We start from the raw sequence: 22,871 nt of genomic DNA on the forward strand, positions 1-22,871 counted from the left end.
CATCTCTTAGACAGAGATGTGGTGCATTGATGGATTGTCAACTGTAATGGAGCTAGGCATCTCTTAGACCGAGATGTGGTGCATTGATGGACTGTCAACAGTGATGGAGCTAGGCATCTCTTAGACCGAGATGTGGTACATTGATGGTCTGTCAACAGTGATGGAGCTAGGCATCTCTTAGACAGAGATGTGGTACATTGATGGCCAGTCAACAGTGATGGAGCTAGGTATCTCTTAGACCGAGATGTGGTGGATTGATGGACTGTCAACAGTGATGGAGCTAGGCATCTCTTAGACCGAGATGTGGTGCATTGATGGACTGTCAACAGTGATGGAGCTAGGCATCTCTTAGACCGAGATGTGGTACATTGATGGACTGTCAACAGTGATGGAGCTAGGCATCTCTTAGACCGAGATGTGGTACATTGATGGACTGTCAACAGTGATGGAGCTAGGCATCTCTTAGACCGAGATGTGGTGCATTGATGGACTGTCAACAGTGATGGAGCTAGGCATCTCTTAGACCGAGATGTGGTGCATTGATAGACTGTCAACAGTGATGGAGCTAGGCATCTCTTAGACCGAGATGTGGTACATTGATGGACTGTCAACAGTGATGGAGCTAGGCATCTCTTAGACCGAGATGTGGTACATTGATGGATTGTCAACAGTGATGGAGCTAGGTATCTCTTAGACCGAGATGTGGTGCATTGATGGACTGTCAACAGTGATGGAGATAGGCATCTCTTAGACCGAGATGTGGTACATTGATGGTCTGTCAACAGTGATGGAGCTAGGCATCTCTTAGACAGAGATGTGGTGCATTGATGGATTGTCCACAGTAATGGAGCTAGTCATCTTTTAGACCGAGATGTGGTGCATTGATGGACTGTCAACAGTGATGGAGCTAGGCATCTCTTAGACAGAGATGTGGTACATTGATGGCCAGTCAACAGTGATGGAGCTAGGCATCTCTTAGACCGAGATGTGGTGCATTGATGGACTGTCAACAGTGATGGAGCTAGGCATCTCTTAGACCGAGATGTGGTGCATTGATGGATTGTCAACAGTGATGGAGCTAGGCATCTCTTAGACCGAGATGTGGTGCATTGATGGACTGTCAACAGTGATGGAGCTAGGCATCTCTTAGACAGATATGTGGTACATTGATGGCCAGTCAACAGTGATGGAGCTAGGCATCTCTTAGACCGAGATGTGGTACATTGATGGCCAGTCAACAGTGATGGAGCTAGGCATCTCTTAGACCGAGATGTGGTGCATTGATGGTCTGGCAACAGTGATGGAGCTAGGCATCTCTTAGACCAAGATGTGGTACATTGATGGCCAGTCAACAGTGATGGAGCTAGGCATCTCTTTGACCGAGATGTGGTGCATTGATGGACTGTCAACAGTGATGGAGGTAGGCATCTCTTAGACCGAGATGTGGTACATTGATGGTCTGTCAACAAAGATGGAGCTAGGCATCCCTTAGACCGAGATGTGGTACATTGATGGTCTGTCAACACTGATGGAGCTAGGCATCCCTTAGACCGAGATGTGGTACATTGATGGACTGTCAACAGTGATGGAGCTAGGCATATCCTAGACCGAGATGTGGTACACTGATGGACTGTCAACAGTGATGGAGCTAGGCATCTCTTAGACCGAGACGTGGTGCATTGATGGACTGTCAACAGTGATGGAGCTAGGCATCTCTTAGACCGAGACATGGTGCATTGATGGACTGTCAACAGTGATGGAGCGAGGCATCTCTTACACCGAGGTGTGGTATATTGATGGACTGTCAACAGTGATGGAGGTAGGCATCTCTTAGACCGAGATGTGGTGCATTGATGGATTGTCAACAGTGATGGAGCTAGGCATATCCTACACCAAGATGTGGTACACTGATGGACTATCAACAGTGATGGAGCTAGGCATCTCTTAGACCGAGACGTGGTGCATTGATGGACTGTCAACAGTGATGGAGCTAGGCATCTCTTAGACCGAGATGTGGTGCATTGATGGATTGTCAACAGTAATGGAGCTAGGCATCTCTTAGACCGAGATGCGGTGCATTGATGGACTGTCCACAGTGATGGAGCTAGGCATCTCTTAGACAGAGATGTGGTACATTGATGGCCAGTCAACAGTGATGGAGCTAGGCATCTCTTAGACCGAGATGTGGTGCATTGATGGACTGTCAACAGTGATGGAGCTAGGCATCTCTTAGACCGAGATGTGGTGCATTGATGGATTGTCAACTGTGATGGAGCTAGGCATCTCTTAGACCGAGATGTGGTGCATTGATGGACTGTCAACAGTGATGGAGCTAGGCATCTCTTAGACCGAGATGTGGTGCATTGATGGTCTGGCAACAGTGATGGAGCTAGGCATCTCTTAGACAGAGATGTGGTGCATTGATGGATTGTCAACAGTAATGGAGCTAGGCATCTCTTAGACCGAGATGCGGTGCATTGATGGACTGTCAACAGTGATGGAGCTAGGCATCTCTTAGACCGAGATGTGGTGCATTGATGGACTGTCAACAGTGATGGAGCTAGGCATCTCTTAGACCGAGATGTGGTGCATTGATGGACTGTCAACAGTGATGGAGCTAGGCATCTCTTAGACCGAGATGTGGTGCATTGATGGATTGTCAACTGTGATGGAGCTAGGCATCTCTTAGACCGAGATGTGGTGCATTGATGGACTGTCAACAGTGATGGAGCTAGGCATCTCTTAGACCGAGATGTGGTGCATTGATGGTCTGGCAACAGTGATGGAGCTAGGCATCTCTTAGACCAAGATGTGGTACATTGATGGCCAGTCAACAGTGATGGAGCTAGGCATCTCTTAGACCGAGATGTGGTACATTGATGGCCAGTCAACAGTGATGGAGCTAGGCATCTCTTAGACCGAGATGTGGTGCATTGATGGTCTGGCAACAGTGATGGAGCTAGGCATCTCTTAGACCAAGATGTGGTACATAGATGGCCAGTCAACAGTAATGGAGCTAGGCATCTCTTAGAACGAGATGTGGTGCATTGATGGTCTGTCAGCAGTGATGGAGGTAGGCATCTCTTAGACCGAGATGTGGTACATTGATGGTCTGTCAACACTGATGGAGCTAGGCATCCCTTAGACCGAGATGTGGTGCATTGATGGACTGTCAACAGTGATGGAGCTAGGCATCTCTTAGACCGAGACGTGGTGCATTGATAGACTGTGAACAGTGATGGAGCTAGGCATCTCTTAGACCGAGACGTGGTGCATTGATGGACTGTCAACAGTGATGGAGCGAGGCATCTCTTACACCGAGATGTGGTATATTGATGGACTGTCAACAGTGATGGAGGTAGGCATCTCTTAGACCGAGATGTGGTGCATTGATGGACTGTCAACAGTGATGGAGCTAGGCATCTCCTTGACCGAGGTGTGGTGCACTGATGGACTGTCAACAGTGATGGAGCTAGGCATCTCTTAGACCGAGATGTGGTGCATTGATGGACTGTCAACAGTGATGGAGCTAGGCATCTCCTTGACCGAGGTGTGGTGCACTGATGGACTGTCAACAGTGATGGAGCTAGGCATCTCTTAGACCGAGATGTGGTGCATTGATGGACTGTCAACAGTGATGGAGCTAGGCATCTCTTAGACCGAGATGTGGTGCATTGATGGACTGTCAACAGTGAAGGAGCGAGGCATCTCTTAGACCGCGGTGTGGTACACTGATGGTCTAGCAACCGTGATGGAGCTAGGCATCTCTTAGACCGAGATGTGGTGCATTGATGGACTGTCAACAGTGATGGAGCTAGGCATCTCTTAGACCGAGATGTGGTGCATTGATGGTCTGTTAACAGTGATGGAGCTAGGCATCTCTTACACCGAGATGTGGTGCATTGATGGTCTGTCAACACTGATGGAGCTAGGCATCCCTTAGACCGAGATGTGGTTCATTGATGGACTGTCAACAGTGAGTGGGATTATAGAAGCTGAATGGGGGTTCTGTAAGAATGAGTTTTTATATTTTAAATATGAAAGAGGGTTGTAGTGCACCTGAATGAATTGCATGTTTACTGTCCTTATTCTGATTATTAGTTTTATCTGGTAATTTATAAATGTGTACTAAGCCTCAAAATTCACTAGAGAGCTGTACATAGCATTGTGATATGTAGCCAACATTTGAGAATACAAATATATACCGGAACATTTGAAATATAAACTGAGGACAGTAGGCGAGTACAAATCGGGACAGGATCAGAAACATAGCAAGAATTTGGCAAAGCACTGAAGCAACCTCCAGTATCCTGCTGTGATAGGACTTCTCCCGCTTCTGTGGGAAGCGCACATCGATTTAGGGGTTGACTCTTCGCCTTCCGCAGGATGGATGACAGGGTAGAGATTCCTTCATCCCTTGATCAGACTCAGATAGTGGAGGCATTAGGGTCAAAGGGCTTGTTCTTCTGCAGCTACATTAAAATAATAATTTAACGTATAATTTTTTTAGAAAAGATACGCTAATCAAAGTCATGTGCCTGATGATAAAATAAACTTTTAACCATGATTTTATGTAGACTTGCTTATTGATTGCCCTTATTTATTATGCTGTCCAATATGGATTGTAGCTGGTTTAGCTTTCCAGACACCTCGTGGATTGGATCTTTGTTAATTTCGAGCAAAAATCAGGAAGTTAGTATTTTATTGGGAAGAAAGTGTTTGAAGTGACTGGTGCATTCTGTGAGGATTGGTGCATTGGGAATTTGGGCAGTCTTCTTGAAATATTTTGCCCTGTAAGTGTGTAGACAATTTGTAAATTTTTCAGGATATAAAATTGTGGGTCCTTAATGACCTGCAGCATTTAGCAGCTTGGGTGAGAGTGGGAATTTTTGAATGTATTTAAAGGCACCTTACACTGTATGGGATCTTGCAGTGAATAATTTTATTAAGACTATGGGCCAGATGTAGGTAAATCTGATTTAGCTACTCTGGAATACCGAATTTTACCGATTCGGTATTCTAGATTTGGTAAATCAAATGTAGGTAAAAATTCGGTAATTTTTACCGAATCTGTATCATTCGGTAATTACCGAATCGGTATTTACCGATTCGGTAATTGCCATTGATTCCTATGGGCCTACAGCCACTGTGGCTATTTAAACATAAGTAACCTCTCTTTCTTTGTTGTTTCATGCTAATCGGGGACGAAGAGAGTGTTCCTTCCTTTCCCTGCCTCTCCCTTTGATTTATCGGAACTCTGATGTGGTCATTCCTACAAGAAGGAATTGTGGTGAAGGCCCTCTAAGTTTTAACGCGTAGGAGGGTCAAAGTCGTGTAATGGATTAGCTGTTTTTTTTTAAAAAACGTTATTTAGCATGCTGTCAAAGACAAAGCAAAACACTGAGTTCAAATAAAGAACATCTTGGTTACAATCACGTGGCATTTCAATATTAGTTATCTTCGATACACAGCAGGTAATGTGAAATGCAATGTAATATACATACAATACTTTAAAGTCCCAATTCGAGTGATGTCACAATTTGCGCTGTCATACAGACATCCACTCCCTCCACCCATCTGCCTTCTTTTGAAATAGGAATGGACCAAAGCCATAGGCGGTGGGTGCTTTATACATAGAGTTATCAATACTGCGTGAGTGTCGATTAGCTGTTTTGATTGGCAGAAAGGGTCTTTAATTGATTGGCCTTTTTAAAGACCAATCACAAATGTGTGTACCATGTACAAGTAACTTGTAGTACTAACATCACAAATCAGTTGCAATAGACTGCTTGTGAATGACCAGAATGTTGCCTTACAATTTCTAGTACAATAAAACTTCTTCATTACATTACATGAATAGATGTTACTCATTCCGCATACTGCGTTGTGTCGTTCACGTTTAAAATACACGCACTCGCTACGGGTATACACTTGGCTCGGCAAGTCAAGAGGGTGTTGTGTGGCGGCCATCTGCACATTTCAATAACATACACAAAGTTTACATTCCAGGCTATATGTAGAATATTTTAAGCTTTGGTTGCAGATTTGTTTTCATTGTTTCATCTTCAACACACTTGCAGACTTTGATGGAAACCTTATATTAGTGTGGAGCCATTTTGGCGACATGACAGCTTAGTTAACTTCCTGCCAAGAACATTCAATGTTCTCACATTCATCCTGGTGTAGTGACTTTTGCTGTCTTGATGTGTCATGAAACAAGATTGCATGAGCACAAACACTGTGAAAGGGGTTCAAATAACTTTAAACTTTTTATAGATAGTAGCAGTGGTGGCTGCTTCTTAATGGTGGAGGAGCGTCGCCTAACCAAGTAAGTCAGCAGAAAATATAATGATAATATAACAATATTAGCATTTTATTTTCTGCTGACTGAGTGAGCCAGGGAGTATTGGGTGGGGCGGGGCCAGGCATGCCAGAGAGGAGGGGATAGTGTGCACTGTAAAGTGTGCATGCCATCTTAGGGCGGCCAAACAGACATGCGCACTTAGGTTTCTCCAACCCGGCCGTTTTGCACAGCCGTGTTGGAGAAATTCCACAGGCACTTAGTCACTGTCTGAGCAGCAAATGGGGCCACTCCGATCAATCTTGGCACTGCTCTCATGCTATGAAAGCTGCGTGTGGATTGGATGGGAGAGCCTGTGCTGGTGTCCCAGGGTCTGATGGGACCACATCAGGAGTGAAGAGAAGCAGGACAGGTGGCAGGGCAGGTAAGCTTTTAAAAAAAATGTTTTATCACATCTCTCTTACCCCCTCCTGCAACACCCCCCCCCCCACTGGATTTTTGTTGCAAACAGATTAACAGGGAGAGCCAAATCAGAGCCGAGGCAAGGGGTGGGCCTGGCTTTTAAGAGTCTGTGCACGAGCTGAGCCCTGAAAATGGTTGCTACGTAAATCATACGAATGTAATGTAAATGTAGAGGTACTTGTATAGCGCACGACTACCCGGAGGCCTCTCAGCGCTTGTACGAATACCGCTGAGGAACCCTTTCTGGCCTTTCCCTGTGAGGAGCCCACTCCTGGGCACCCCCAAGGTGAAGCCAGGCATCTAAGCGCTGTTGGGGCCGTAGTGTAGATTAAGCAAGCTATTGGCCAGAGTTGCAGAGTGGGACCCATGATTAGAATAGGCACCGAGGCGAGAATTATCAGGTCTGAGGAAATTGAGCCCAAGACCCGCCGAGGCAGGAATTGAACCCTGGTCCCGGGCCAGACTTCTGCACTCATACAACAAACATCACTTAAAATATGATGACGTCTCTTCAAAACTCAAATTGTATTTCTTTAACAAGTGGAAGCTTTGACATTGTTACGTTACATTGTAGCGTTGCATTGAACGTTACTTATTAAAAGTGATATTTTTTAAACATGAACTTAGAACCATTCCTGCCCCCCGCTGTATTCTGGCGCCAGTGCCATAAATAAACTAAATGGCAAGACAGTTGCCATGTGAACCCTGTATGTGGCCCAGATGATTACAGTGCACCATTATAGCCTATTTCCTGAATCTGACGTCATCTATAGGAGCAGAGTGGTGGGTTGGGTCATTACCTCGAGTCTTGTTGGCACAGCATCGTGTTTGCAGTACGGCTCTTCCACTTGACAGGCTAATGCATTCTGGGAGTTGTGGCCTTGGGTGGCCGCCACTGACACTCGTGAAGACAATGTTGCCGCAAGTAGTGCCAGGATGGCAACCACTAGCGACATGGACCGAGGTGGTAATCGTAGTGGGCAGGAAGAGACAAGGTGGCGGGGAGTCCCTAAGAATTGCTTCTCCACTCAAAGAAAAGAAAATGCATTGGGCAGGGAGGGGTCTCCTTCACCGTAATCCTCTTAGTATTTCAGCTGTGCGTAGTCAAAAACGCGTTACACTCTGTGTACGCTGGCACATGTGTCTGGTCACAGTGACTTCATGCCATGCGCACTGTCGGTGAGGTCATTGCGGTAAACTAATGGAATTGTGCAGTAAATTTAGTACAATACTTGACTGCAAAGCTAAAACAAATCTCTGTAGCGTTACAGAAGGGCACCCTTGTTAACATCCAGATGTTTGGGTATTTTTCTAACCTCGTTTACATAATTTTGTATAAAATGCTTGCGATTGGGTTTGCGCCTATTCTAACACATGCTCCCACCAGGAGCTGAGTGACAATTGTGTTTGCTGCTGTTTTTGCACAGTCAGTTGCAACCATGTGGGAACAGGTGTTACCTGTTCTTGTAACACACTGTTCAAGGGGTAATACCACCAGCAAATTGGGTGCAAGAACTGTTTTGAGTTGTGACCTATTACTGCCACAGTTCGTCATTGCATAATAAACACCCCTGGTACCTGGCACTAATGTTATTTGCACCATGGTGTTTCTGCAAATCTTCTTGCCCCTGGGTACAAAGATTGCACCAATATTAACGATAGTTTTTTAGTTGGAGCCTAATAAACAGCACATGCACTATCTGACAGGATTTGTGCCCTTTGTTTGATTACTAACAGGAGGTCGTTGAAGTGCCTCATGTGACCTCCTCCTCCCTCATTTCACTTTTTCGTTCCTCACATATGACAGATATTTCAGCACATCAGTGCATGGAGGCCCTTGTATCCAAGCACATGCCCCTCACGTAGCCTTAAGCCTTAAGCACGATGAGGCGAACATCAGTCCTCCCGACACCGTTTCGGTGTGGGAACCGACTGACCGTTGGTCGGCGGTTCCGAACACCATATTATGATGCAACCGCACACGGTGCGGTTGCAAACTCCCGTCTCTCTATGGGAGTATATGCTGCAGGCGGAAAGTCTTTAGAGAAATGGGAGTTTGTGTAAATCGTAAGGTGCCTGCCACACGATGCAGGGATTTACAGGCGGGTACAGGCCCCCAACCAGAAGCCGCTGAGGGATGGAGGCCCTCCTAGGGGCTCTCCAAGTCACTTTCTGACAGGCTTTCCATGTCACAAAGCCTGACATGGAAAGCATGTCGGAAACCAACATCATAATCCCTAAGGCGGAAACGCCGTACGTAAGGGATTATGTGGTGGTTTCCGACTGGCTGACGGGCTCAAGGAGCCCGTTGGAAGCCAGCTGGAATGACCTGCTGGTTTAAACTCCGACCTCCTACATTGTAATTGGGTGGTTGGACTTTAAACCATGGATGTTGGTCTTTCCAACCAACATCCTAATGAGCCTCTTAGTGTCCAGTCGCAAAGTGCATACTTCGACTTGTTTCAATGTACATTACCGCCTTAAAGATCCCTCTGCAGCCCCCATTCTTCCTAACCAGCGAGTGAGTGACTTCACTGTGTCTGATTTGCTTCTTCCTTTTTTGGGGGGTTTTATGAACCTTTTGCGCAATACCCTTTAAGAACAAAGAAACTAATTTATATAAAGCACAGGACGGGTAATCAATCTTAAAACTGAAACTTAGTTCACCAATTTCAAAGTCAGCTGCTTTACCTGTTACGTTACTCCACTGCAAACAAAAAAAACATAAATAAAAAATATTATCATTTATAATGCCAATAGCTCTGACTTTCACAAATGTGAGACCGATTGCATTGCAAATGCTTGTTGTTGTTAATTGCATTCGTTCCTTTCACACTTACTCCACAGCTGTTAGTAGGAGGAGGAACCTTGTGTTCCACAGATTCACACAGGGTGCTGGAGTCACTGCTTGATCTTGTACACGCTTCTCACGCAGTATTTCCTTGGTCCGACACGGGACTCATACCTGCCATAACCTATTAGTCATAGGAATTAAACTGACCATATGACTTCTCATTGGCATATTCATGAAAGTGCAGAGTGCGGTATCCAGCTAAGCTATCCATAGAGCGCAGTTGTGATGGACAGTTGACAGCCAATCGGACAACGCTCGTCCAGCCCAGTAGGCACCTGGTCTTTGATGATGACAAATGCCATGAGCATCCCACGGGTCATGGCTAACACAGCTCTGACACCCGCCATACCCATTCCTCGGTTCCATCACATTAGGTTGTTTGTGGAAGCTGCCTGACCAGGAGACATTCCCTGAGGGCACTACTGATGCATGATTAATATCTCCTTTGCATAATGTCACCTGCTGTCTCCCTTGGATGGCGAAGGCTTCATTTCCATAAGTCATCTGCACACCACACATTTCTGCTTTTACAATCTTCCGGCTTCATTCTGGAAAGCATTTCAGTGTAAATGTTCCAACCTACATAAGCAAGTATAAATGACATGACTAAATGGAGCTAGACACATAGCTGTGTTGTCTGGAGTTTGCTGTACAATTACTTCTACCATGGTATTGACCTACGGCATACCTGTATGCCAGAATACTTATGCACTCATTTTGTTATCTGGTTAATTTATGCATTTCAAGGTTTTTGTAAAGAGAGATAGTTCAGAACACTTTTCATGCAGAGAAGGTGCTGGGTAGTTGACAGGGTGATTTTCTTTGTGCATGATGGTTCATCCTGTTTTTTACCCCTATGAAGATTTAAGGAATTCTATGTCAATTCTTGGGTGTTGCCTACTTCAACAACGGTGTCTGTGGTGCTTGCTAGGGAGCGGATGTCTGGACTGGTCTTCAGCTACTGACCAGTAGGAGATTAAAACAAGCAGATGATGACGCGTCCACGTCGATCAGCAAAATCTGTGATGCGTATAGAATGAAATAGGACAGGGATAGCACGATAGGCAGGTATATTCCTTGTCAGAGATATATTGAAAGAGGCGAATCAACTTTACGAGGCCTGCTCCAGTATGAGATCTTCAAGGTAGGAGGTCCAAAAGGTGGGACTTACGCATTCATCTCCCAGCTGAGACTTCTGCGTCTGGTTGGAAGAGTGACGAATGGATTCAAGATGGCCGACCTCTCCATTACACATCGCAGCTTTTCGACTCCTATAACTGTATCAGTTCAGCAAAGTAAAGCTGATTATTGAGTTGCTTACTATTCAATTAGCGTTTGAGCTTTTATTTGCCAGTCAGTCTTCAAGAAGTCTGCAGATCTCTCAAACCAAGAGGTAGTGCTGGAAGTGGAGAAAGTAGTGAGGTTTTCAGGCCATTTCAGAAGCCGAGGTGATCGCACATCGGCGTGCAATGGGATATAAATTCAGAGCCTCAACTACTTAGAAGTAGAGTTCTCTTCCATCTTTTCTGGTCTGGCATGCTGGGACCTTATAAAGGAGCCTATGGCCTGCAGTGCTCATGAAAACCAGACAAACACTGTGGAATTGTTTACAGGCAGTAACCCTAGCCTCAAAAGGAACTATTCTCCTATGGAGAGTCAGCTAAGGGAAGGCAGCAGTTCAGTCACTCTTAAAGTCATCACACAAGATGCCCATTATTGCATTGGCATCCATACATAAGTACAAAGTTGTGGAGTTATACATGGTACAGCACCCCACACCTTACCATCCATGTTCAGCATCCGTTGAAACATACATAGATAGATCAGTTCAACTTGGGGAAGATTGCTGGTCTGTGAATTTAGCAAAATGAGACCTCACTTTGTGGCCTGTGGAAGAGCACAGTCTGAGACAGGCTCACCTTCCTGTTGTTAATGGTTTGGTTTGCATCAGGCCAACATCCGTGCTTGCTGGGCATGAGAGGCAGTTGCGAGCCTTGCATATAGGATATAAATCCTGCCGTGAATATAGATCTCCATACGCTAACATCATAGTCCATTCTCCATGCAAACTTAATACTCTGTGATGGCTCTCGGTCTCTTCCGTTGCATTAACCGCAGCAGCTCCAGTGGGTCCAACAGGCCTCAGATGTGGTGTGTCCTTGGCGTATGTGTGTGCACAACTGTGTACATATGTGGACTTGTGTGCATCCATGTAAACAATCCTCTAATTGACTTTTACTTTTTTCAATTGATATCCGTAACAATTTTGAAGGTTTCATGCTTATATCCAAAAGCCTCACAATTCCAATGACTTGCATAAAAAAGAATTTACTACAACACAGTGTAGAGACATCACTAACATGACGTTGACCTTATTCCACGTGTACATATTCCACAACTCCTTTGAGTTAGGAGAGTAGTCCTTGCTTGAAAGCTCTTGAGGTTGGGACCGAATGACCCCTGTGTTTTACCGCCTCTGCTAACATTTCATCCCCTTAGTTGATCTTGTAGGGCTGGTTTATATCCAACCATCATCTACGGCTGGGTTCACACCACAAGATCCTGCCTTAACCTTTTTTCATTGATCTCATTTTCTGATGTCGGCTCCTTCCGCCTAGAATCATATTATCCCTGCCGCCGCATTCTTCCTTCGGATTAACCTTTAAGGGATCTCCGCATCACCACGTAATGACTTATCATGGATGATTTTTCTACTGCTTGCTCCTAGGAACCTTTTGCTAAGAATGTGGCTTTCAAACTAGCTGCTGCCTCTTCCTTTTAAATATTGTTTTTTTGTTTTTGTACCTCTAGCTCTTGTAGGAACCAACTCATGTCAGTGCTGTTGTTCAGAGAGTCAGATTCCAGCAATTAGAGTGTATTGAAAGAGTCATTTTTGTTTGTTTGTCGCTAAATACCTGATCCAGGCGTCAAAAAGGCATGTTCTTTCATTTTAGCTCTTCCTCCTTCTGGGACTCTGTAACCCCTGCCTCATTCTCTGCCTCTGAACAATAAATGACTGACAGATCTTTAGAAAGCCACTCTCCATCCAAGCTTTCAGCCCTTCTGATCAATAGTGTAACTCATTCGACCCGCACGACCCCTCAAACCTACTTTCATTGTCGTTGTTTCTTCCACTAGAAGCTTCTAACTACTACCTTAGGCACCATCTCTGAGCAGCGACTGATCACATGATAATAGGAAATTCTTCCGGAGCTTTCAGTCCTTCCGATCAATAGCGAAGCTCCCTCAACCCCCTCAGACCACCCTTTCGTTGCGGCTGCTTCTTCCGAGGATGCCCCTGACCCCTACCTCACGCACCATCTCTGAGCAACCACTGATTCACAATATATTAGGGAACTACACTCTTCTGCAGATTTAAATCCTTACGGTCAATAATGAAACTCAACTCCTTCAAACCCTTCTTTCGTTGGGGCTCTCCTTCCTCCGGTACTCTCTAACCCCTGCCGCATTGCCCGTCTCTAAACAACAAATCACTTCTGATCCTTAGAAGATGATTCTCCTCCCAAGATTTCTACCCTTCCCACTCATTCGACTCACTCAAACGCCTTGAAATTGTGGGGCTCCTTTCTCCCCAATCCTAAAACCCCAATCTCATGCACCAACCACTACAGAGAAACCACTGATCACATTATCTTTTGGAAACTAATCTTCACCCAAGCTTTCAACCCTTCTGACCAATAGCGAAACCTGCACAATCCCCAGTTTAGTTCTCTAATCCCCGGTGCACCTATTCCTTCTAGTACCAATCCTCATTTCCTCTGCAAAATAGCCACTTTACGCATGCGCACTATCCTACGTCCTGAACATCATTGGCGCCCCTATTCTAGCCCTCACTACTGTTAAACCTGGGACGGGTCGGGGACAATCGGTATTTGCCCGGCGGTATTGCCTCTGTGACCCTCTAGTTATTTAATCAATGAAGAGGCAGGCGCCGGAGACTGGAAGGCAGGAAACAAGGTTTTTTTATTCTCTCCGGAGGAGAACACAACAAAACGGGCAGAAGGTATCGTTCTGAGGTGCTCTAGCTACATTTCTGAGGCCTGGCCTCTTATACACTGTTTTATGACTTTATTGCAGATTACATATTCATGTTAAAGCTTTGATGTATGGAAAAGACATTCCCGGAACTCCCCTTTGGGCCCGTTCCCACACACATTTACAGTTGAAGTCCCCACCCTAGTCACAACAGGTGATGAGTATCGCGCAGCTGGATATTCCTCCGATTCACGGAATGTGGGGGGTTTGATCGGATCTCATGGAGTGGGGGCTTTGATCAACCCGGGGATCCTTTGGTGGGGGAAGCTTTCTATTGTACGGGGAGGGGCAAGGAAAGGTATCGGCAGTGCTGGGTGTCGGCCTGGGAACGGGGAAGACAAACGGGCACACGGGAAAAAAGGGGGGTTTGCATCTAAGGGCCGGGGATCGTGAAAGGGAAGAAGGGAGGTGTCGCGCTGGGAACAGGATGAGGGCCTGGGGCAGAGCAGCGCCGAAGAGGGGTTTATGATTCAAGGCAGGTGCAAGCAGGGGGTTGGTCAGCGTGCAGGCTTAGTGAGGGCGAAGGGCTATATCAGGGGCCAGCGGCATGCAAAAGGGTTCGCTCTGATCAAGGCATCTTAAAATGGCGGGTGCGCACGACAAAAGTGTGGCATCAGGGGAAGAGGCAAGATGGCGCAGATAATGTTCACCAAACCGTACTAATTTTCAACAGTCCTCCCTTTAACATATTCAAGACATCTTGCTGGTTCATTTTCTACTCGGTTCTATTGTGGTGGGCATGAGAAAGAAAACGGTAGGAACCCTAGATGAAAAGAGTTGTAAACAATACATTTTAACATTTCTAGTTTTTAGGAGGTGGACCTATTTGATAAACTTTGATCAATTTGTTTTAGCAGGAAAGTCATAAAAATGTAATACAAAAAACGGTTCTGTAGCGAGAGCAGCAAGTACATTTCATAACGTGAACTATTACATATATCAGATTCGGATTGGAGCATGATCAATACAATGGCGGCTGGGAGAGAAATGAGGCATAGCAGAAACGGTGATTGAGGATGTCAAATGTTCGAAGTTAACGAGTTCTCATTATTCTTTGTTGTCTTTCGTTGGCGCTGTGGAGCACCGGCGGTGGAGCTACAAGTCCAGCTTTATTCTAAGTTCTGCGTTGCAGGGCACGACCCTTTCCTCGCGTTTCTGGTCGGAAAGGTCCTTTTCGCCCTGTGTCCTTTGAGGTGATTGTCAGAAAGTTCAGATGGAGGAAGAGCGTACAAAACAGTCCATAGGGTAGGTCGGAGAAAAAGGGGGATGGAGCAAGGCCAAATTATGGACAAACTAGGGGAACGAGAGACTTCAGATGGGCGGGCTCATGACCGAGTCTGGAGAGCGGGGACCTTTCGGCACACATTCGAACATAGAGCGGGGGCATCAGTTTAGCCCTTTCTTCTCACTTTGCTGGAGGTAGTGCCTCGTCCTGTAGCTCTGTTCTGTCGCGGTCTCGCCTTGGCCCATGTCGTAGGTGTTCCATAGTCTGCAGTCAGGCCTCGTGCTCCCACATCCGGTCCTTCTCTCTCCTGACAGCCGTACCCTTAAACGAGTTTGAAAAGACAGCCTTTAGAGAATTTGTAGAGGAAGGAAATCACAAAAGTCTATTTCTCTCCCAGCTTCAGATAGAAATGAAAACGTCCGTTATTTTAGGGTTCACAACTAACATATAAATGACCGATGACGGGCCTGTTGGAGGTATTATGGCTTTCCTTCATAATTATTTATTACAGTTTCGACAGTTTATCTGATGGAGACCCACCTTCGTAAGACGGGCTTGACAAAGTTATGCCGTTCTCCAGGGCTTTATATTTACCAAGGGTACTGTGTGCTATCGACATGGTACTAAACAGATATTTTGCTGTGGGACGAACATAGGCTAAACAGTTCTTTTTATCAATGCGTCCTGTTTTTCAACTAAACAGGGTTCATTTCAACGACTTCTTCACTTTGGTCTAGTCTTTTAACCTTGTAAAACATCATTCTGGTTCCTACGTAGCTTCCTACGGCCTGAGTACTTAATCAGAAAAGACAGGGGTTTTATGGGAGACAACTAGGGACATAGAAACTTGTGGTAAGGGCGTAAATCGACCCATTCCTCCCAACCGGGAATGAGGGGTAGTTTCATAACTCCAGTTTGGAGTGGCTGATACAGGGGATGTAACAGGGGTGATCATTTTTCCTGTTTGGGTATTGCGACAATTCGGGGCGGGGAGGGTCGCGTATTCTGAGGTCCTTGTTTTATACCATAGGAGCCGTTGACATGTAGTTCCCTTATTACGGGCCAGATTAGGGAACCTCTGTCGTCTTACCTGTCCTTTCCCTTACGGTCCAACCTCGGTTCATTGACTTCTAGCGGAAAAGGAGAGGTAATGACACGGTCTCAGGGTGATTGTATTAAAGACAAGTTTTTGTGCAAATACTGACGGTATTTGAAGCCAATTTGGTGGTGCGCTAGGGGTGGCAGTCTGCCAATTTCGGGGCTAATCGCTCGGAAGAGTGGGAGTGCAAAAAAAGAAGGAGAGAGAGAGAGAGAGAGAGAGAGAGAGAGAGAGAGAGAGAGAGAGAGAGAGAGAGAGAGAGAGAGAGAGAGAGAGAGAGAGAGAGAGAGAGAGAGAGAGAGAGAGAGTGCAACGGCAGGCTAAATAGTACACGTGCAACAGAGAGGGTGGCAGTGTAGTCAGAAAAGGCTATTTAGTGCATTACACAGTAAAGGACATTCACGGGTCTGCGTTAGGATCTTGTAATCATGCAGTTTGAGTATTAGACAGGGTAGAGGGGACGTGCCTTGAGAAAAGGAAAGAAGAGAGGAGGTACCATTTTGACGCATTTTCTCGCATTCTCGGTCCTTCGACCAGTTGGGTGAGCGCCTCGGTCACACACACACATTCTCTCAGTTTCGCATCATGCGTGACATGGGTTCATTCGTCCGGTCTGGTTTAAGGGTGATCACTTTTTATCAGGTCGTGCTAATTTTTCGGGTTTGTTCGATACGTGAGTAGTTTGCAGGCGTGCTTAGGCACCACCTTGCGGCGCTAGTCTGCTTCGTGTATTAGACATGGCAAGGCTTCAGATCTTCGCCACACCTCGGCTGTAATTTCTGATGTAACCTGCAGAGGGAGGAAAAAAAACGGGGAAGGTAGGGAACAGCATTCGCGCATATTTAAATACATGTATTCAAGAGTCCTTTACTCACCTCTTACTCGTCTTCCCTCCTCGGGGCAGAGTCCCCGGGGATATGGTTTCTGGAGTCGGGGGGGGGGGGGGCAGTGTGTCCGTATAGGTCGTGTGCGGGGAACGTGAAAAGGAAACCAGAGGTGCCTAGTGTGAGGTATCTAGTAAAAGGACGTATCTCACTATCGGGATCCTTAAACCTCCTTCAACACTGTGGCGTTCTAAGGTTCTTCGGTTCTTGGGTCAGCTCCGTTCCCTGATACCTTGGAACGTTGTACTTTATAACGTTTACATCATTTCATTTCACCCTCCTTTTACATTCCCTCATTTACACCGTTCGTTTTACCCATCCTTGGAAGTCAAGGTCTTCCTCCACGCGAGAGTTCATGAGTCAGTCGCGTACTTTGAAGGCAGAGTGTCGTGTTGTCGATCCGATCCGTCCTCCAGGGCTGGGCAACCATCTTCTTTCAACCTTAAAGAGAGAGCAGAGTAGGGTGCACAGAAAAGAACTTTCCCACCGATCCCACATTTTTTTTTTTTTTTTAAATAAAGCATGCAATACCCGTCCTTAGTTTCGAAAACCTTTATTTCTCGGAATCATTTCAATACGTGGATGATGAGGGTGCAGTCGTATTTGGTCGGACATGGCAATGGTTAAAGCGCGTACAGTGGGAGTGTCGTCTTGCGGAAACAAATACATTGGAAAGTTTTATTCATTCATTTGCAGGAAACTAAAACGTCTATTAATTGGCTGGGGGTTCGGGGGCATTTATTTCATAATTTAGAAGCTTAATCATAATAGTTGCAATCAGATTTCCTATATGCATACTGTATGTGTGCGTCGTAGATGAGGTTATACATCAGCTATAAAAATATAATACATTGTACATTTGTAATCAACATTTTTAACGGGATCCTTTCATACTGTTCGTCGAGTGAGCTCTCCTTGTCTTTTCTAGCCAAGTGTACAAAGGATCATATAAAGTCTCAGAACATCAAGTTTATATTAGTGCGAAGGAACACCACGAGGTGTTCGCAAGTCCCTCTTGATACCGGCGCCATTTTGGGCGGGGCCGGCTCAGTCCGGACGTAGCATCAGGGGGAAATGTTTCCCATTACTGGCAGTTTGGACCAGAGTCCTTTTCGGCAGTTCTAGAATTCATGCTAACAGAAGGAGTGGCAATGGCATGTTTATTTCGTTGGCGGTCAAGGCAGCCGTCCCTTACCGGAAACCTGCAGAGGCCGAAGGTTCCGCCGGGGACTTTTGTAGGATCTTCAAGGCTGCGGAGATGCTGTCGGAGATGGGGGCTCGTGCCCCAGTGGGCAAATGTCCGAGTTATATTGCTGGTCAAAGTTACTCTAGTGGCCGGGGCCCGCCTTCCAGCGGACCCAGACGCCATGTTGAGACCCTACAGGGGCCACTCTCGTCGAGTTTGCAAGAGTGGAAGAGATCCTTCGGAGTGAAAGGAAGAGGTCCCTGTTGTGTGAAAGCGGGACGTTCAGCTGGGGTGCAGCTGTGATGCCCCCACCTGGGGGGGGCGAGGGAGACTCGTTCGCGCCGTCTCCTTCTCCCGGTGCACTCCATGCTGCTCTTTTTCATCGCCCCGCATGAAGGTCTCTCCACATCCGGTGTTCCCCAAGTCTTGTGTTCAGTGCTGTGGGAGTATGGCCACCTGTGGCGCGCATTCGGCGCGGCATGAGTATCGGTGCAGTCATTGCAGGTTCGGTGTTCCGAAAATATGGCCACCATTGTACGTTCGGTGCTGCGCAAATACTGGGGTGCCACCATGGTGTGTTCGGTGCTGTGCAAGTATGGGCACCATCGCCTGACTGGGGGTGTTCGGCGTTGGGCCGGGGGCTGGGAGACCTCCTATCGGTGGAGGTGGGAGAGGCTCGTCCGCGTCGCCTCTCCCTCCCGGCCCGACCTGGACGCATTCCTGCAGGGGTATGGACAGGGCATCCGCCGCCCAGGGCTGCTGCGGCTGTTGCGGAGGAGAAAAGGAAGAGGTGCCTCGCTCTTCTCTGGACATGTGGCGGGACTACTCAAGTCTATCCAGGCCCGTTGCGGCTGGGCCGAGGAGGCATGTGGCGGGACTACCGGAAACTACCTAGGGCCGTTGCGGCTGGACTCCGCTGGCCCCTGCCTCTCCTCCAGCTTCCCCATATGTTAAGATTTCCTGACCAAGAGTTGGCAGCGGGGCCCGCCTTATATGGGTTGCCGCTGGTTGGGCGTAGCCGTAACCCTGCCCTACTTTGGAAGGTTCCAGAATGGGGGGGGGGCGAATGTTCTGTTTGACTTTCATTTTCTACAGTTTACCGTTATTATTTCTTGTTTGCTGTGTTAAATTAAGAGTTCAAGTTCATCAATGGTCTACGGATTTTGTTGTACCATTTCTTTCTTTCCAGGTTGCTTTTATGCTAAGTTTCTGCTTAACAGAGGTTGAGTAACACGGAAACACGTGTAGAGGGATGACGCAGATTCGTACATTATATACACACAAACTCAGACGGGGGGGGGGGGAACAGTACAAGTACGACATACAAAGACCCAAGACGAATATAAAACAGTTATTGGTCATAATTATCTCTTTCCGTTTGTGAATCTTAAAGCGTGGCTGGGTTCCCGTCTTGACGTTGCCCGACCTAGGAGAACTTGAGCATGCCGCTGAAATTGTCCTGGCGAAATCTGTGCCATCGGGCATAATCAAACGTGGTGGTTCTATCTGGTCTGTCTATGTAAGTCGGGTTCTTCTTTGTCTCGCGCTTTTTCTCATACTGCCGATCTGTCGTTCCTGTCGGCCCTTTGCCTTTACTCACGCTCAGTAGAGTCGGGCATTGTGCTTTCCAGTGTCCGACATATCTACAAAAAGCGCATTGGTCTGGCCCTAAGTCTGGTCGTCTTTTGCGTAGTGTCGGGGAATAACTTGTGGGTAGCGGTGTCCTGGGGTTGTCCTGTCGGTATATTTCTCTACTTGGTTTGTCCTCGTCTTTTCTCTGTCGTTGCATAGCCTCTCTGCGCCACATACCGAGACTGTCGAGCATAATAGGCGTTGTCTTATTATTTCGAAGGGCTATTTCTAACGTTTCTATTTTATCAAGGTCAAAGGATCCTGCCAGTGGCCACTGTTTGTCTTGACTTTCTTTGGTATACCTGTGCCACAATTTATTATAGGCTATGGTAACTAATCCATAGTTTATGAACATGTCCTTATTAGGGGTGCCTTCTAGTGGAGCTATATGGTCCACCTCTAATACACGGTCCGGGCTGAACCAATTATCAATCAATGGGGAGAAGACAGACATGACGGCTCGTAACGAGGGACTAATAAGTCAGCAGTGCCTATCTTATCACTAGGTGCAAAGACTAGACAGAATATTCCTATTCTATGTTGTTTGCAGGCAGTGAATACCTCATGAACAAAAAATCAAAAAAGAGTAACCAAGAGCGCGGAACAATCAAGCAATTAATAAATAAATAAATAGGATAGAAAAAGGACAATGGGGAGAGTAAGTAGGGCGCAAAAGTCTGCGTCCTCTACCCTTTCACTAACCGCAAAGAGGAAGCTGTTGTTTCCGGTTTGCAGACAGAGAATCTCCAGAAGACAATCTGTGAACAGTAGTTCGGGGTTAAAGAACCCAGTTTAATCAGTGAGGGAGAGGGGAGTCTCCCAAAAACCGTTAAGAAATAATAGTCAGTGGGGGAGAAAGATAGGCGCGACGGTTACGTTACCTATCCTTCACCGTTTGCAAAAGAGAAGGAGCCTACTGTTTCTCCGTGTGCAGACAGTGAATCTCCAAATAGGTCAAACAAAGAGTAATACTAGTATTTTATGAATAATCAAGCAATCAAACAATCAAGCAATCATTTCGCAACTTGTCGTGATTACACGACCTTACCCGGACCGTGTGGACAGTTTCTTGTCTTCCGAATCCAGCGCCTGTTCGTCCTCTTTTTCTCGTATTTCTCACGGCACTCCTAATGGTTCCCAGTCAGGACCGTAGATCACTCGAGAGAGGTCTGTTCGGAACTAGTGAAGTTCGGATGATCGGCTGCCAGACGAGGGTCTATTGGGCAAGAGCTCTCCCGATCGTTGCGGTCGTTCACTCTGTCGTCGGGACCTCTCCCACTGGATCCACGAGTCGCTGATGGGCCCCACGCTTGGGACGCCAATTGTTAAACCTGGGACGGGTCGGGGACAATCGGTATTTGCCCGGCGGTATTGCCTCTGTGACCCTCTAGTTATTTAATCAATGAAGAGGCAGGCGCCGGAGACTGGAAGGCAGGAAACAAGGTTTTTTTATTCTCTCCGGAGGAGAACACAACAAAACGGGCAGAAGGTATCGTTCTGAGGTGCTCTAGCTACATTTCTGAGGCCTGGCCTCTTATACACTGTTTTATGACTTTATTGCAGATTACATATTCATGTTAAAGCTTTGATGTATGGAAAAGACATTCCCGGAACTCCCCTTTGGGCCCGTTCCCACACACATTTACAGTTGAAGTCCCCACCCTAGTCACAACAGGTGATGAGTATCGCGCAGCTGGATATTCCTCCGATTCACGGAATGTGGGGGGTTTGATCGGATCTCATGGAGTGGGGGCTTTGATCAACCCGGGGATCCTTTGGTGGGGGAAGCTTTCTATTGTACGGGGAGGGGCAAGGAAAGGTATCGGCAGTGCTGGGTGTCGGCCTGGGAACGGGGAAGACAAACGGGCACACGGGAAAAAAGGGGGGTTTGCATCTAAGGGCCGGGGATCGTGAAAGGGAAGAAGGGAGGTGTCGCGCTGGGAACAGGATGAGGGCCTGGGGCAGAGCAGCGCCGAAGAGGGGTTTATGATTCAAGGCAGGTGCAAGCAGGGGGTTGGTCAGCGTGCAGGCTTAGTGAGGGCGAAGGGCTATATCAGGGGCCAGCGGCATGCAAAAGGGTTCGCTCTGATCAAGGCATCTTAAAATGGCGGGTGCGCACGACAAAAGTGTGGCATCAGGGGAAGAGGCAAGATGGCGCAGATAATGTTCACCAAACCGTACTAATTTTCAACACTACGCAGGTGTTCACCAAATGTTTCAATACACCCTGGTGTTATGAAACATGGATGGTGACACCAACCCTACCATATGCAATGCCAATAAAAGAGCAGTCAACACACAGATGAATAAACCATTGCTAAAGTATTGAAAAGGCAACAATCTGCTTTTTTTGTGCCGTACGGTTAATAGCGTATCTAAATCATTCAGATTTATTTCATGATAAAAACTGTTGAATTTTTCTAACACATCTGATAGATGTTAATTACGTGGATCGCATGCACCAACAGCTGCTTAATGCTTTCAAAATGGCTGCCATGTGTTCACCCTTAAGGATGGTGCTCCGTCACCTCTCAGGAAAACTGTCGGCGAATGGAGATGCGAGCGGCTTCCCGGCTTCCCTTTCGGTCTGTCGTTACATATGTATCGTATGAAAGGCAAAGAGTGTTCTGCCTTATGAGTGGCAGCCTGTCATTCAGTAGGTGATAATGCAGTATGCAGGCGTTGCTGTCTTTCATAAGAAGTGGGATTTAGCTTCTAAAGCTGCAGCATGAATTCTGCTCGCGCGCGCCATGTCCGCATTCAATGTCACTTATGCGGCTCATCCTGTCAAGGAAATCTCACATCTCCTCCCACAGAGTCTCAAGCTCCTCTGAAAAGGATTAAAAATTTGAGACATTGAGTTTGAGTTTTGAACTAGCGCGGGGCACCAGCAAACATCGAGTCGCGGCAGGCATTCGCCATCATACGACTGACTGAGCCCGAATTGCCACCATGAAAATAAAAAGTAGATATGAGAAGCAGTAAAGCAAGATAGTGCATATCGCCACTGGTAAATTCACTGTTGGGGTCTCCTGATTGGAGGATTCTCCACGAATAAGTGTACAAAGCGATTGTTGTACTATTGCTGTGTCGCTCGAGGGAGACGGAGATGGGTAGGGTATCTCGATGGAATAGGGTATGGATCCGCGGAGACAGGCGTGGATAGGGAAGT

This window comes from Lissotriton helveticus, chromosome 7 (assembly GCF_964261635.1).
Source record: "Lissotriton helveticus chromosome 7, aLisHel1.1, whole genome shotgun sequence".
NCBI lineage: Eukaryota > Metazoa > Chordata > Amphibia > Caudata > Salamandridae > Lissotriton > Lissotriton helveticus.